Source organism: Aptenodytes patagonicus, chromosome 9 (assembly GCF_965638725.1).
Source record: "Aptenodytes patagonicus chromosome 9, bAptPat1.pri.cur, whole genome shotgun sequence".
Classification (NCBI taxonomy): domain Eukaryota; kingdom Metazoa; phylum Chordata; class Aves; order Sphenisciformes; family Spheniscidae; genus Aptenodytes; species Aptenodytes patagonicus.
The window spans coordinates 20584296-20598966 of NC_134957.1; the positions used below are offsets into that span (position 1 = coordinate 20584296).

The 14671-nt window shown below is 41.3% G+C and overlaps 1 long non-coding RNA gene across 2 annotated transcripts; it reads left to right on the top strand.

The window, feature by feature from the left end:
* The first annotated feature begins 169 nt into the window (after positions 1-169).
* On the top strand, positions 170-8703 carry LOC143164593 (uncharacterized). Of its 2 annotated transcripts, none has more exons than XR_012996103.1 (3): positions 170-254; positions 2150-2234; positions 6337-8703. It is a non-coding gene; the product is annotated as an uncharacterized LOC143164593 (long non-coding RNA). The 2 variants fall into 2 exon arrangements; XR_012996102.1 differs by having other exon boundaries at positions 6983-8703.
* Positions 8704-14671: the final 5968 nt, after the last annotated feature.

Here is a 14671-nt window from a genome sequence, read left to right on the forward strand (position 1 = left end):
CTTCCTCTCCTAATTAATTCTTCCATTTGCCGGCTCACCAAGTGTCCCAATAGATGCATTGAATTGGCGTAGGAGCACAGCAGTTCTGTGACCCGATCCGCAAGCTGTCACGGCCAAGAAGAGAAGCAGCTTTCCTACCTTCTTGCGTTGTGCCGCAGCGTGGTGGTGGTTACTCAGCAGCGGAGGTCAGCGCGTTGCCCACCGATGCAGCCCCTCGTGCCTTCTCATTCTTAATAAAAGCGCCCCTGCCAAAGGTATATTTAATCTGAGTTAGGAGTTTGTGTCTATCAGTCATGTAAGTGTAAAAATAACCTTTTTTCCCGTAATACAGCTGCAAAGATCATTTCCCTGGCCAGTGATTTTGACCATATGTCTCCTTACTAGCTCTCCCTTCTCTGTCACTCAAACATAATGTACTTGATTTGCTTTCAAGGTCATGCTTCGTCTACCTCACCTATGATTCATTATTTCAATGACAACTCTCACCAATCCCTGACACCAACTTCCACCACCCACTTGTTAAATTTTTTGGATAAATAGCTCTATGTTTTCTTTCATTCTGCCTCTCAGATGTGGGAAAAGATATTTTTTGGAGTCTCCAGAAACTCAGTTTGGAAGCTGGCATGCCAAATCTTGTACTTGCCATATTGATTGATAATGCCTCGTTATTTCTTTGTACTTCTCTATCTGTTCGCTGCCGGCTCATCATGTGTTTAAACTGAAATCTTTTTTTTGTTTTGTGTTTTTACAGCATCTAACACAATATGTTCTTCTCCATGATTATAGCTCCTAAATGTTATGGCAATAGAGTGAATAAGTGGTAACTACAGAAACGTAATTATTCCCAAAACAAGTATTAAAAACACTAGGAAACTGAGATTAAATTTAGTTTTTGAAGAAATTCAAACATGTTAGTATGAAAATACACAACTAAACACCCCAGTAACTAACGTTGATTCTGCCATGCAATAGCTATACAATTATATTGCATTATATTGTTGATAGCCCCTGGTAGAATCAAACTGGTTTTTGAAGATGTATTCCTTTTATTTTTCATTCTTTTCTACCTGCTCCATCGGCTGGGTGGAGCTAAGATTGCTTGCGCATTTCCATATATTGTTTGGATTTTTTTCTGTTCTTTTACATGAAAATTTAAAGTGGTTTTAGAGTCTGACTCATATTAAAGACTTAAAACTATAGAGCAAGGTGAACTGCGTTCATTGCATGCTTATTCCAGCTGGTTGCTGAAGGATACATGTGGGAGGAAGAAAGTAAACAATTTGAAAGAAAGGGCTTGGGTTTTCTGTTTTGTTTATGTTTCTTTTTTAGTCATCAACCTCTGGGCTCGCTTGACAGTAACTATGAGTAAGCTGACTCTCTACGCAAGAAGAAATGTATCGGTGTTTTCTGGTCTCTTTTAAAGTCTTTTACACTGCACTTGCAATGTTTTCTCTAGGAGTTGAGAAAGCAACGTATGCATAATTCAGTCATGTAGAATTTTGGGGTGGTGGACGCGTGTGATCAGACCCACGAATAGCTGTGAAGAACAGAGCTGATAGGAACGGATTTTTCTGATGGGCCCTCTCTGGCTTAAAAAGAGTGCTTAGCCTTCCTGAAAACTTAAATCGTTCATTTTTTTCTATGTGACTATTAGGAAATACTTCCCCAAACTGTGAACTAATCTTAAATTTGCATACGCTCTCTCAGCTTTCATTAGTAGGAAGAATAACTGGTTTGGTTTATCTCTCTTCAAATAAAGGTGGTTTAGAGTCTTTGATGCAGTTACTGAATCAAAGTTACCGATTTTCTGTAGTAATGATTTTTTATTGTTGTAGCTCATATAAAATATGTAAGAATACCTGTTAGTATATGACATCCTTCCATTACTGAAATAAGTGTCTAGATATGGGATGGGATCTAATTTTCCTACCTTTTATGTCACAAATTATTATAACTTTCACAAACTTCCGTAGGTTTCCGTCTCACTGTTTCTCTGGCTACTGGTCGAGCACATAGCCGTAGTTTAGTCTGTAAAGTCAGTGCTACACTCTTACATAGAGTCAGTTTTATACTCTTCAGTTTTACTTACGGGAACCAACATAGCCTGAGTATGAAATGCTTCCTTAACTGTGGTTGCATTGTCTTCCAGCAACTGTGAAGGGAAATCAAGATCCCCTCGTCGTGTCTCTTGATCTTCACCAGACTTGAAGAACCTGTAGCTCTTAGAGCTGGAGGTATGTTTGCTTTGTGTGTTGTTTATTTGCTCTTTCTACCCTACCAAGTGTCTGCATGAGGCAGGCACTGTAAAAGACGAGAAATTTGAAACCATTTCTTCCATTATAGTTTCCACAAGTGGCTATAATGTCTATAGTATGAAGTAATTAAGCGATTGGTAGTCGTACTCTTGAGCCAAACGGAGGGCCATATATGTCATCTGCTGCAGAAGTACTGAGGGACAAGTAATGGGTTCCTGTAGGTGTCCGTGAAATTCCACAAAGAGCAATATTATTAATTCAGTTAAGATATAAGAGATAAATGGGTTTTGGACACAATGTCGCATGATTTATTGCTCATTTCTTCTAGTTTCACCAGCCTCTATTATGCCCATCCTCAGTTGCATCTACAGGAGTAATTACCCAATAAAAGACAAAAAAGAAATCAGTTTTGTTGAGTAGTAAAACACAATCCTAGCTCAATCTTACACATGACATGTTCATAAAAAGGCAAGGAACTCCAGATTACCTCTCTAGAAATTTAGAATAAAAATATCCCAGAAGTATTTAGCAACCAAAGGATGTTGAGTGAAAGGTAAGCTTCATAGTTTTTAATTTTATGTGTTACACTGTTTCACTAATTATAGGTTTGTATACGTTTCTAACATTTTATTAACTATTTTAACTTAGTTTGCAAAATAAATTAATGTAATGCTTCATAATGTGTATTTATGGCCCAAACTCTTCCCCTTGAAGTCTCATTTTATCTTTACATCTCCGAAGTAGCCTGCTGTCATTAACTTCTTAGCAGTTCTGTTCTCAGTATGGACATACTGCGCTTTTTAGAAGAGGCAAAGTCAGCTCATGAAATCAAATAGAATAGCGGTTTTAAATTAATCTGTGATAGCTAGGTTATTCTGCAAACGGGGAAACTTCCCCATTCATTGTATGTCAGTGGAATGAGAAAATGAAATGATTGTGACATTTCTTAACCAAGATCTAGAGGACAAAAACGCCTTCTGTTTAAGGCACAGATCGGGAATTCTAAGCTGTCGCTTCAGTTTGTGGCAGGTTTGCCCTACATCCTTGGGCACATCTCTGAATCTATCTTGTTTTTCAATTCCTTAGTCATTAAATGGAAATAATACTTCCTCCCTTTCTCAAAAGAGTGTTTTTGGAGATAAAATCTGTTAATGACTGAGAACCTCAGGTATTATTGTATCAAGGGTTATATAAAAATCATTGTAAAAGCCAACCTGAAGGCTTCCTTTATCCCTACAAATGCGTAGAATCCACTCTGTGTCAAGAGTCCCCTAAATGTGCATTTTCTAGGCGTGCGCTACGTGAACCCTTACTTCTCTCATCCAGGCCTTCCCTGCTGTGTTGAAATAAGATACCGGAACCTTCACAGCATTTATGATGACGCTCATTTATGAAAATGTATAGATTTGAATTTAAGATTTTTAGGCACAAAGATTAAAGGCAGACATATTAAAGAGTTGCCCGGTTTAATTTAGAGGGAGCTGTGGGTGCTCAGCACCTCTCTGATAATGAAGATCTGGTTGTTTACTTGTTCCATTGTACTCCTTTCACCATCTATCTAATCCTATCACATAATTGTCTACAGAAAATACTCAGACGCTTGCTTTCTTTACTGTTTTGTATAATTGGGGATAGTGTCACCATGCAGTGAAAAGAACCACAGAATGCTGTTTTTCAAAGGCATATGCTCAAATTTGCAAAACGTTTTCTCACCGGATCAGGAATGAATAGCGAGATTATTCTGCCTATTTGTTTTCCTATTTATGGATAGTTCCTATTTGGGTTATATAGTGATGATAGCTTTGGGATTATGTGAAATATTATGCAGTGCTTTAGTGAAAGAAACATAAATGTGCCCTTTGGCAATATAGTTTTTGGCCGTATGTCCAGGTCGGTAAGATGTGGAAACTACTAAAGCAACCAGACTTTTATTCACTCATTTCACAGATTGTCTTTGGAGAATAGCAGGGTGGAACAGAAATTAAAGATACCCGTTTATATAACTGGAAATAAAAAGTGGTATAATTAGTGTCAGTTTTCAGGTATTAATGGTAATGAGCAGACAGGACTGTTCTGAGAAAGGAGAAGCCTTTTTTTCCCCAAATTGAGTGCAAATGAACCTTTCCTATTACCTTCTTTGCTAGTACATCATATCTACCGAAAAGGTGTTATATATCGATTAGCCAGCATGTCTTTAATTCCTTGATTGTAAAAAAATATTAGTGGAAGTTAAAGTAAATGCTCTCGAGACAGTTTATAAATGAGAAATTTCAGCTTTATGCTGGATGATGTAGCTTCTGCAATTATTATCTCCATCCTCGCTTGTAAAAATGCCTTAAGTTAAAAAAAAAAAAATTATTTGCCTTTCAGTTTCATTTTTTGACTTGGGAAGTTGCAAGTAATTTTGTGTCTTCCCTTCCTGATGGAGGTTTCTTTAGCAGTAAAGGTAGCAAATAGAAGTTTGCAAACCACATTTGTGTGTTGGATGTACTTGCTTTTTCTGATGACAGCTTCAGTCTTAAGAGTGTCAATACTTGAGTACCAGTGGAGGTCAGATTGGTTTTAACCTGAATTTCCCCAGCAATATCCATCGCGGGGAATGAGTGTGCATGTGCTTGTCTTAACCACAGCCACCCTTAATGAATTGACTATTACTTATGCAGTTTTATGTGGTGTCATTTTCATTTAGCTTCTACATTTTCTTTTATTGTCTAATTGACAGAACTTGTCCTTTCTTTTTGGTATAAGAGGGAAAGAACTCTATCTATCTATCTCCTCTGTACAGCAAGATATATTGAATTTTTAATCTAGTCATGGCCAACAAAATAATTATCTTAAAGTAATTCCTGTGGACTCTCCTAACTGTCTGAATTATCATTCTTTGTTATGTAAGGGCATATATTTTAAATGTTTATGAACAACTGAATTAGAAAAAAAATGGAATGCACAGTTTTTAATTGACTAGCTCTTTATTTAGATTTCTTGTACTTTCTGATACAAGACCATGGAGTAGAGTCAGGTTTTGTTAGAACTGTGTTGTTGTATAATGGAGCAACAGATGATCACCTGAGCTTAAGAAAAGTATTTATCAGAAGAGAAAAGATCATCTAACTTAAGGGAAAATATTTTAAAGAAGCAATCCGGGCATATAGAATCCTTTTTCACACAGAAGCTGGTACACCCACGTGTTGTTTTCTTTTTCAGCTGAGTCTGAGCTTTCTGTTGGAAAAGTTGGGCTGCTATCTTTGCTGTACGGTATTTTGGACTGACAGCTCAGAAATGCCTCCATTTGTCATATAGAGGCAGCATAATCCAGTTTTGAGGATACCAGACCTTCTGTCAGTAAGAAATAATATTGTAACTTCACTATTACTACTTTTTTTAAACAAATGTGGCCAATTTCCATTGCAGAGTAAGTGCCAGCTTAGGGCAATGTTTCAGTCTTCTTCAAACAGTAACTATCTGTGGTAACTGCAGTAGTCAGTGCATGGAAAAGGCAGGGTGAAAGTGCCTTTGCTCCTCACTGTATGGAGCCAATTTTATACATTTGCAGGAAAGGATGATAGTGGCTTTGCACGTTTCTCTTACTTACACACTATTATCTAAATACAGGTAGCCCACGCAAGATAGTAAAGGGGTTTCTTATGTCTCTTCACTCTATTGAACTGGGAATTATACAGGTTATAGTAAATGACACTACTCCAAAAAAACTACCATTCTAAAGCACAAATGCCTACAAAGAAGTAAACTAATTGTGTAGAGCTCTGCAAGAAAGCATAGGGTGGAGCAAAGAACAGAGCTCCTCTCTGCCTGGGTTGCAACGGGGGTGTCTGCGTCAGCATTTTAGGTTTAAGAGTTCACTTTCGAAGAGGACAGTTTTGGAGCATGCAAACTGAATTCCTTTTTGATGAATCTAAACCAAAAGATGCATTCCAGGAGTACAATCATGATGTATCCACATTAGTGTTTTAGTCTGAATTAGAAGTTAACTTCTGCAATTAATTTTTCATTTGTCCCTGCTCACCTGCTTTGATTTGCAATGTGTAGCAGTCTTGGAGTGCACAAACTGAATTCCTTTCAGGTGACATTAGACCAAAAGCTGTGGTACAGCAGCATGATGATGGATTATCCGTTCATTGAACCAGCCTAGAACTACTGTCAGCTAAACTGCAAAATGCATATAGAGCGGACATCAAGTTTTCAACACCGACTCTTTGCCCTCCAGATCTTCTCTACTGTTCCATATTTCTTGCTAATGCAGACATAGCCATAATGCACTTCAGCTGCTAATGAACAGTCAATCTACGGGACCAAATTAAAGTTAGTCTAAAGTAAAACCCTGGAAATCCATGTAGTATGAACTTTGTGTCCTCAGCACTGTATCTTTTCGTGGTATACTGCACTGTTTGATGAGGAAGATAGCTAGCGGTACATTATTTCGGGCTAGCAGGTAGCCTCAAAGGGAGAAATAAGGAGTAAACAAGACAAATCATATTTTTGTTGTGTCTTTTCTGTGATCCATTGAAAAAAAGCTTTAATGTGGACAAGCTGAAACCTTTGCTCTGTAATGTCTCTTGTCAGAGTAATGTAAACATTCAGTTTGTCAAATGGATTATCTTTAGCAATCCATGAACTATCATGTGGGTTGGGTATCTCGGGAAACAGTTTTGTCAGAGTTGTTTTTATGAGGTAATCTAAAAATGTAGAAGCTTTTGTTAATATTTCAGGATACTACTAGATTTCAAGGATTATGTGTGTGAAACAACTACGCAGACACCAAGGTCAGTGAAGGGAGGAGGAAAAAGAGGAAGAGTTTGATCAAGAAGCCGGTCCTTTAGCAAAGAAATGGGAGGAAGGAGTGAGAGAAATCAGACAGGAAGCAGAAACTACCCGGTCCCTGACCTCGTCAGAACTTTGAGACAAGCAGAAAGATGGCTCACCAGCCAGGTGAGCGGCTTGCTGCCTGGCTGCTCTGATGCTGGGATAATGGGGCCAACAGTCAGCAATTGGAAGGTAGGGAAGCCCAACAGCTGGGATCCCTTGCTAGAAACAAGGAAATTGAGAGAGGAATTGGAAAAGAGGCAGTGATTTGCAGTCTCCGGAGATGGCTCCTCTCAAGTGTGAGGGCAAGATATCCATTCAGGGAAGATCTTGTGAACTACCCAGGAAAGTGGACAACCATAGACGAAGGCATCCAATACCTGAGAGAATTAGTGGTGCTGGAAGTCATCTACAGTGATACAGACAATGATGAGATCTCCAAAGATCCAGAGGACGTCCTGTGCACACGGGCCACGTGGAGGAAGGTGATTCAAAATGCCCATATTCTCCACCAAGCTCTACCCATGGCACAGTGAGAAAACACCTTCCATAACCATTAGGAAAAGTCAAAATATAGTGTTCATCATAATCTAGGCATGTGACTGTATTGCGTTTGTATGGCAAGATTTTGGTAGCAGGGGGGCTGCAGGGGTGGCTTCTGTGAGAAGATGCCAGAAGCTTCCCCTATGTCCAATAGAGCCAGTGCCAGCTGGCTCCAAGATGGACCCACTGCTGGCCAAGGCTGAGCCCATCAGCGACAGTGGTAGCACCTCTGGGATAACATATTTAAGAAGGGGAAAAAACAGCTGCACGACAGCCCCAGGGAGAGGAGTGAGAATATACGAGAGGAGCAACTCTGCAGACACCGAAGTCAGTGAAGAAGGAGGGTGAGGAGGTGCTCCAGGCTTCCTCTGCAGCCTGTGGTGAAGACCACAGTGAGGCAGGCTGTCCCTCTGCAGCCCATGGAGGTCCACGGTGGAGCAGATATCCACCTGCAGCCCACCTGCACCCCACGCTGGAGCAGGTGGGTGTGCCTGAAGGAGGCTGTGACCCCGTGGAGAGCCTGCGCTGGAGCAGGCTCCTGGCAGGACCTGTGGACCCGTGGAGAGAGGAGCCCGCGCTGGAGCAGATTTGCTGGCAGGACTTGTGACCCCGTGGGGGACCCACACTGGAGCAGTCTGTTCCTGAAGGACTGCACCCCGTGGAAAGGACCCACGCTGGAGCAGTTTGTGAAGAACCGCAGCCTGTGGGAAGGACTCATGTTGGAGAAGTTCATGGAGAACTGTCTCCTGTGGGAGGGCCCCCATGCTGGAGCAGGGGAAGAGTGTGAGGAGTCCTCCCCCTGAGGAGGAAGGAGTGGCAGAAACAACGTGTTTCTGGTTCCACCAGTCTCTCTCTTTCTCAGACTCCCTGATGCTCCTTAACCTTTCTACTTCTCTCATGTGATGAACTGACCACAACCCCCATTCCCCGTCCCCCTGAGCTGCTCGGGGGGAGGAGGTAGAGAAATCAGGAGTGAAGTTAAGCCTGGGAAGAAGGGAGGGGTGGGGGGAAGGTGTTTTTAAGATTTGGTTTTTATTTCTCATTACCCTACTCTGATTTGCTTGGCAATAAATTAAATGAATTTCCCCGAGTTGAGTCTGTTTTGCCCGTGACAGTAATGGGTGAATGATCTCCCCCTGTCCTTACCTCGACCCAGGAGCCTTTCGTTATATTTTCTCTCCCCTGTCCAGTTGAGGAGGGGAGTGATAGAGCGGCTTGTTGGGCACCTGGCGTCCAGCCACAGTCAACCCACCACATTATGTAAGAAATATTTGAAGAATATAAGTGATCTTCACAATCTATCCACTTCTTGACATAGAGGGCAACCCCTCAGCCCCTCCTTCCTCGCCTGTCCTTTCTGAAGAGCCTGTAGCCATTGATAGCCGCACTCATGATGGGATTCATCCTACTAAGTTTCAGTAATGGCAACCAGGTCATAGCTTTCTAGCAGCACGGTGGCTTCCAAATCCTCCTGTTTGTTGTCCATGCTGTGTGCATTGGTGTAGAGGCATTGGGCTGTCGGCTGTGTCACCTTCACAGAGGAACACGCCTTAATTCCTTTGAGGTATTTCACCAGTGTTCCCCTGTTTGCTCCTATTACCTCAGGAGCCCCTGGCTCATCTCCATAAGACTTCAAGCGTGCTCCAGTGTACCCAGCAAGTCTCAGAGCAACAGGCTGAGGGCCCTCACTAGCACCCTGTCCCTCTAACCTTGGCATGTGATCCCACAGCTTGTCACAGGCAAGACTGGTGTTATCCCCCTCCCCCTTCAAGTCTAATCAATGAGCCCCGCTAGCTCGTGAGCAAAGACCCTCTTCCCCCTTTGAGAAAGGTGAATCCCATCCGATGCCAGCAGGCTTGGTGCCATGTAGGCCATCCCATTATTGAAAAAAACAAAATTGTGGTGGTGACACCAGCCACGGAGCCATGTATTAACAGACTGGGTCTGTCTGTTTCTTCCAATGTCACTGCCCGCAACTGGAAGGATAGAGGAAAAAATTACCTGTGCTCTGGATTCCCTTACCAACCGTCCCAAGGCCCTGCAGTCTCTTTTGATTGCCCTTGGACTGCGCGTTGCGACTTCATTGCCACCCACATGGAAGAGCAATAATGGGTAATAGTCCGAGGGCTGTACCAGGCTAGGAAGTTTCCTAGTGATGTCCTTAACCCGAGCCCCAGGGAGGCGGCAGACTTCCCTAAGAGGAGGGTCTGTCCAGCATATTGGACTCTCTGTTCCCCTCAGAAGGGAGTCACCTACAACCATAACCCATCTTTTCTTCCTCGTGGAGGTGGTCGTGGTACGGGGGGGTAGGCCTTTCTGACCTTGGCAACACCTCTGGTGTAGATGGACCATCATCCACATCATCCATTGACTGGCCATCCACAGCCTCATACCTGTTGTACAGAGGCACCTGGGAAGGCGAGGTGGGCAAGGAGGGGGTTCGCCTGCAGCCCCGAGCGTGGACTTGCCTCCATTCGCTCCTTTCCTTTAAGCTACTGCCCTCAGCCTGGCAGGGGGAGGATACAGGATCCCCTTGGTCCTGGGTTTTTTCTGGTGGCTGTTCCCGTTTCTGTCTCAGGGAGGGCAGAGCTTGGTTCCACCAGTCTCTCTCAGACTCCCTGATGCTCCTTACCCTTTCTACTTCTCTCATAGCTCGGCCACCAGGCTGAGCAGATCATCCACTTGGTCACCCCTCACACGGCTGTCCTCGCCACTGCCGTCCGTTACCCGTGAGAGGCTCTGGCACGCCCTGCAGCCTGGGACCCGGACGGCTGCATGTTTTTGTGGGAGCTCTGTCTGGGTTGCCACATCCATTCTGGCAAGTGCAGAGGACGTGGCTCTCTGCCGGGTGGATACCATGGCTAAGCTCCTTCTGGGAGGGTGATGACCACCGACTGAACTCACCTCTTGAGCTGGTAGGGTGACGACGCCCTTCCCGCGCAAACCGCCGCGTCACGCTCTGCTCGCAGCGCTCCCCAGGCTGCTTTGTATAGAGGGGTGGGGGGTGGCCGCGGTTGCTCTGGCAACGCCCAGGCCCCGTCAGCGTCTCTCGCGAGAGCTGCCGGCTCCTGGCGGGTCTCCCCGCTGTCCCGGCGCTTCCCCGCCTCAGGAAAACCCCCCGGGCGCCGAGATCTGCCGCTCCGCTGCGGGCCGTTCTAGGATTCTATGAGATAGGATTTCTGTAAACTTTAGGTAATTAACGCCTCAACTTGCCATATGTATGACGGACATATCTTCTATATATATGAGATAATGTGATTATCTTAAATGTGTAGGAGGACAATACAGACATTTTAGAAAACACAGATACTAAATATGCTGTTTCACTGTTTCAAACTCATTAGCAGGGGGCGGCTGCTTTTTTGTTAATATAAAATATATTAGTCTTGTTTAATTACTGCAAAGTGAAGTAATGCTCAGTAGAAAATAATGTGCGTTGGTGCCCGTCACAAAGTTAGTGCTTTTGAACTCCTTGACACATTTCAAAATGTAGGGCAAGATGGAATCTTTGCTTGTAGTTCCAAGTATGGGACAAAACGTAGCCTTACCAGTTCAGAAGGAGCTCAGAAAGAAAGTATGACTCAGAGACAGTCCTCTGAATCATATTTCCCCTGAGCTGTAGCGTTGCACAAGTGGGGAGTATGCTATCAGCCCTTTACCAGATGAAGCATATTCCCTCTCTCATGTCCAGTCAGCTCTCTTTGCTGACACAGAAGGGAGCAAAACGAGGATTACGGTTACTTCCGACCCAATTTCCCCCAACTTCTCCGTTTGCTCATGGAAGGAAATAATGTCTCTTTGAGGTTTGCTCATTAATATAGTGCCCTTAGTATAGCCTTCAGGAAGGATGGCATGATGGCACAGTAGAATGCAAGAATGCCTTGAAACTTCCATACAGAACTTTGTGACCATCAGATACCTGCTGTATTAAGTATGCTTTACTGCTCATTTGTAAGTAGGTGGGACACTGTACTCACTTGCCAGGTCTGAAACTAATGCTTGTTCCTCGAGCACTCACTTTTCATCCTATAGGAAGCAAATCTGTCGCAGTGAGAGAATGTATTGGCAACACCTACATGGCTTGCAAAGTACCGTTTGAGTTTGATTCCAAGCAGATTTGGCAAGACTAATAATCACCAAGTAAAATATGATTAAACAAATCTGAGTTCTTGGTAATTGTTTTCAAAAAATTAGTTGTACTCACATGCAAACCAACAAAAATAAATATTTCCTGTATGTTAAATTTAAGAATAGCATAAGCAAATAATCAGCTGATCAGCTAATTAAGCTCTGCAATGACTTTGAACAGATTCAATCAGCAGATTTTACAAATGAACAGTGATTTACCTGTAAATAATTGAGATTAAACTATTCATTTGTTAGTATTAGATCAGCTAGCAATGCAAAGGTCCGTTGTTCTTAATAGTTAAAGAGGTTAATGATTCTGGTAACCTACTAGGAATCAAGCATTTAGAGTTCCTAATTTGGTAGCAACAGTAATTCTATGTGAAGCCTGACAGTGAATAGTATTTATTTTCTTTCCTGGTTTACAAAGGAGGACAATCTAAAGCAGATAGGATAGCCTATGTTGAAATTGGTCATTTCAATGTTAGACATCTATACTTTTATAGTGAAATTTTAAGAAAATTTCACCTGAACCATGTACTTAAGGGACAAATTTTGCACCTATCAATACAGGAGGAAATGTGTGAGGAAATATCAATTTGTTCAGTTTAGCCTGTAGGACTGCTTGGGTAAGTAGCTGCTCACCAACACAAATACAGATTGTGCAATCTAATTTTAAGTATGTAACTTGAAATTCCATTCTGTATGATCCTTACACCTATGTTTGTTCTTCAGAAAGAGCTTTCACAGATTCACAAGTAGTTTTCACAACCACTAAAATTTTTTACAAAAGAAAATAGTTTATAATAATGCCAGGAAAAAAAATTATGTTGCAATAAATTGAAACAACAGGAGATTGTCACTGAGTATTTGCTCTGTCTCCTGATACTTAATTGACAGGGCTGTTCTGTTATTCTTGTTAATCTTTTATGCTTGCCAAGCTTTACTTTCCATCACTTTACAAAAAATGAAGAATAGACTGAGTAATAAATGATCATAATTATAAAAATTATGATGTGCCTGTGTTTTTTAGGAACTTAACAGTAATTCTGAAAGATACATCCTTATGGTGTAGAAGGTAAAACCTGATCTAGGCTGTCTCTATGACTGGCATACCACGTGGCCAGTGCACAAGTATCAGTCCGCTTCCATGGTATTCACAGTTTCATGGAGTTCTGAGAAGAGGCGTTATTTGTAGTGCCTTTTTAGGTAACTGTGACATCATTTATATGATTTTTTTTTTATATTGTACTTATTTTTAATACATCAGTATAGATTAACTCAACACTTCTTGGTACTGATGCGTCTTGGAGAATAGGGTAATTTTCCCCTATACCCATGGCTTGATGTGAGAGTAGGGGAGAGGAAAGAGTGTGTGTAAATATGTTGTATCAGTGTAAAACCAATCACTTAATGCCTTTCAGGGCTTCCCTTAATACTGTGCTTTCAGTAATAGAATATTCTGTTACTTAGCACTGTTGGCAGTTCAGTGTTATTTCTGTGTTTTTGTACAATATGCAGCATAATGACCTTTACCACAATATGAAGAATAAATAATAATACAGGGGCAGTGGGTCTCTAAATTATATTTCATACTAGATTAGAACAGGCTTACCTCTCTTTTTTCATAACGGCATTTGATATATTTTGAAATAAAGTACTTCTTCATTTTTTTGAATAAAAACTGCTCCAAAATTTCTATCCTAAAACTCCTGAAGATAAAATGTACAAGGTATGCATTTGTATCACTCCACTTCATAGCAATGTATTTCTCATCTCCAGGCAGTTTATAAAGGGATAGTGTTCAGAAGATTTCAAAATCTTGCCTAACATTCTGCTGTTGCTTCTTAAATCAGATTCTGAAGCGTTCATGTTCCAAATCTCAATTATTTTTGAATCTTGCAAAGTGAACATGGCATTGGGTGCTAATCTCTTCAACATAAAAGCATTGTATGATGTAATGAAACTGTATTTCATACAGTCTTACAAATAAATTATGTCCCAAATAAGTTTGTAGAATTCATTACTATTTTTGTTTGTCATTTAGATGGGTAGTTACAGAACAAAATCAAGGGTATACATGTAAATGACATAAATAAGTTTAAAGAATGAACAAGTGCAACAATAATACCCCTATGTTTATTCTTATTTACATATTTAAATGCCTATTCTCAGTTTGATAATAAGTAGTTAATAGTTGTTAAGTAAGTCAGAATATAAACAGGTGGCAAGGAAGTATGCAGAAAAAGTTGTATTTGATGTGATTCCTTCATACAGTGATTATGCATTTGAGGGGTGTTGGCCATAATACTTTCTCTAGAAAATAAATGAAATAGCCACAATATTTCTCTGGAAAATAGTTTAGTGACATTAATATTTTAGTTTGAATCAAGACATGAACATTTGCTTGTTCTTTAATATGCTATGATTAGAAGGCATGCTATAGCCTTCTGAGTGCCCAGTAAAACAGCAGGATGTGTCAAATGGTCTGAAGGAAAGAAAAACAAGTAAGGAGGGCCATTGTGAAAAGGTAACTAACTGTTAGGGGAGCAAATACAGGCCTCATACAGGTGGAAATAACTCAAAATGGCCTTAGAGCAACACTAATTTGTCATAACTGACAAGTGGATCGGGTCGTCTTCCTTCTCCGTCCTTCTCTAAAGTTCACTACTTTTAGCCTTCTGGTTATTTTTATGTGCTTCTCTGCGGACCCACATAAAAGCATTAATACAGCTGTGTGATTCAGAGAAATCTGACAGTTTCTTCTAAGATGTCTCTTGCGGGTTTCTTCTCCAAAAAGCATCAGGATGATATTGTTGGCTAGAGAGACAATTTGGGTTAGTGTATTTTTCTATTGGGTTTATAGAGTTTACATCTATATATGTAAAAATATTTATACAATAGTAATACACTTCATTTTCACACTC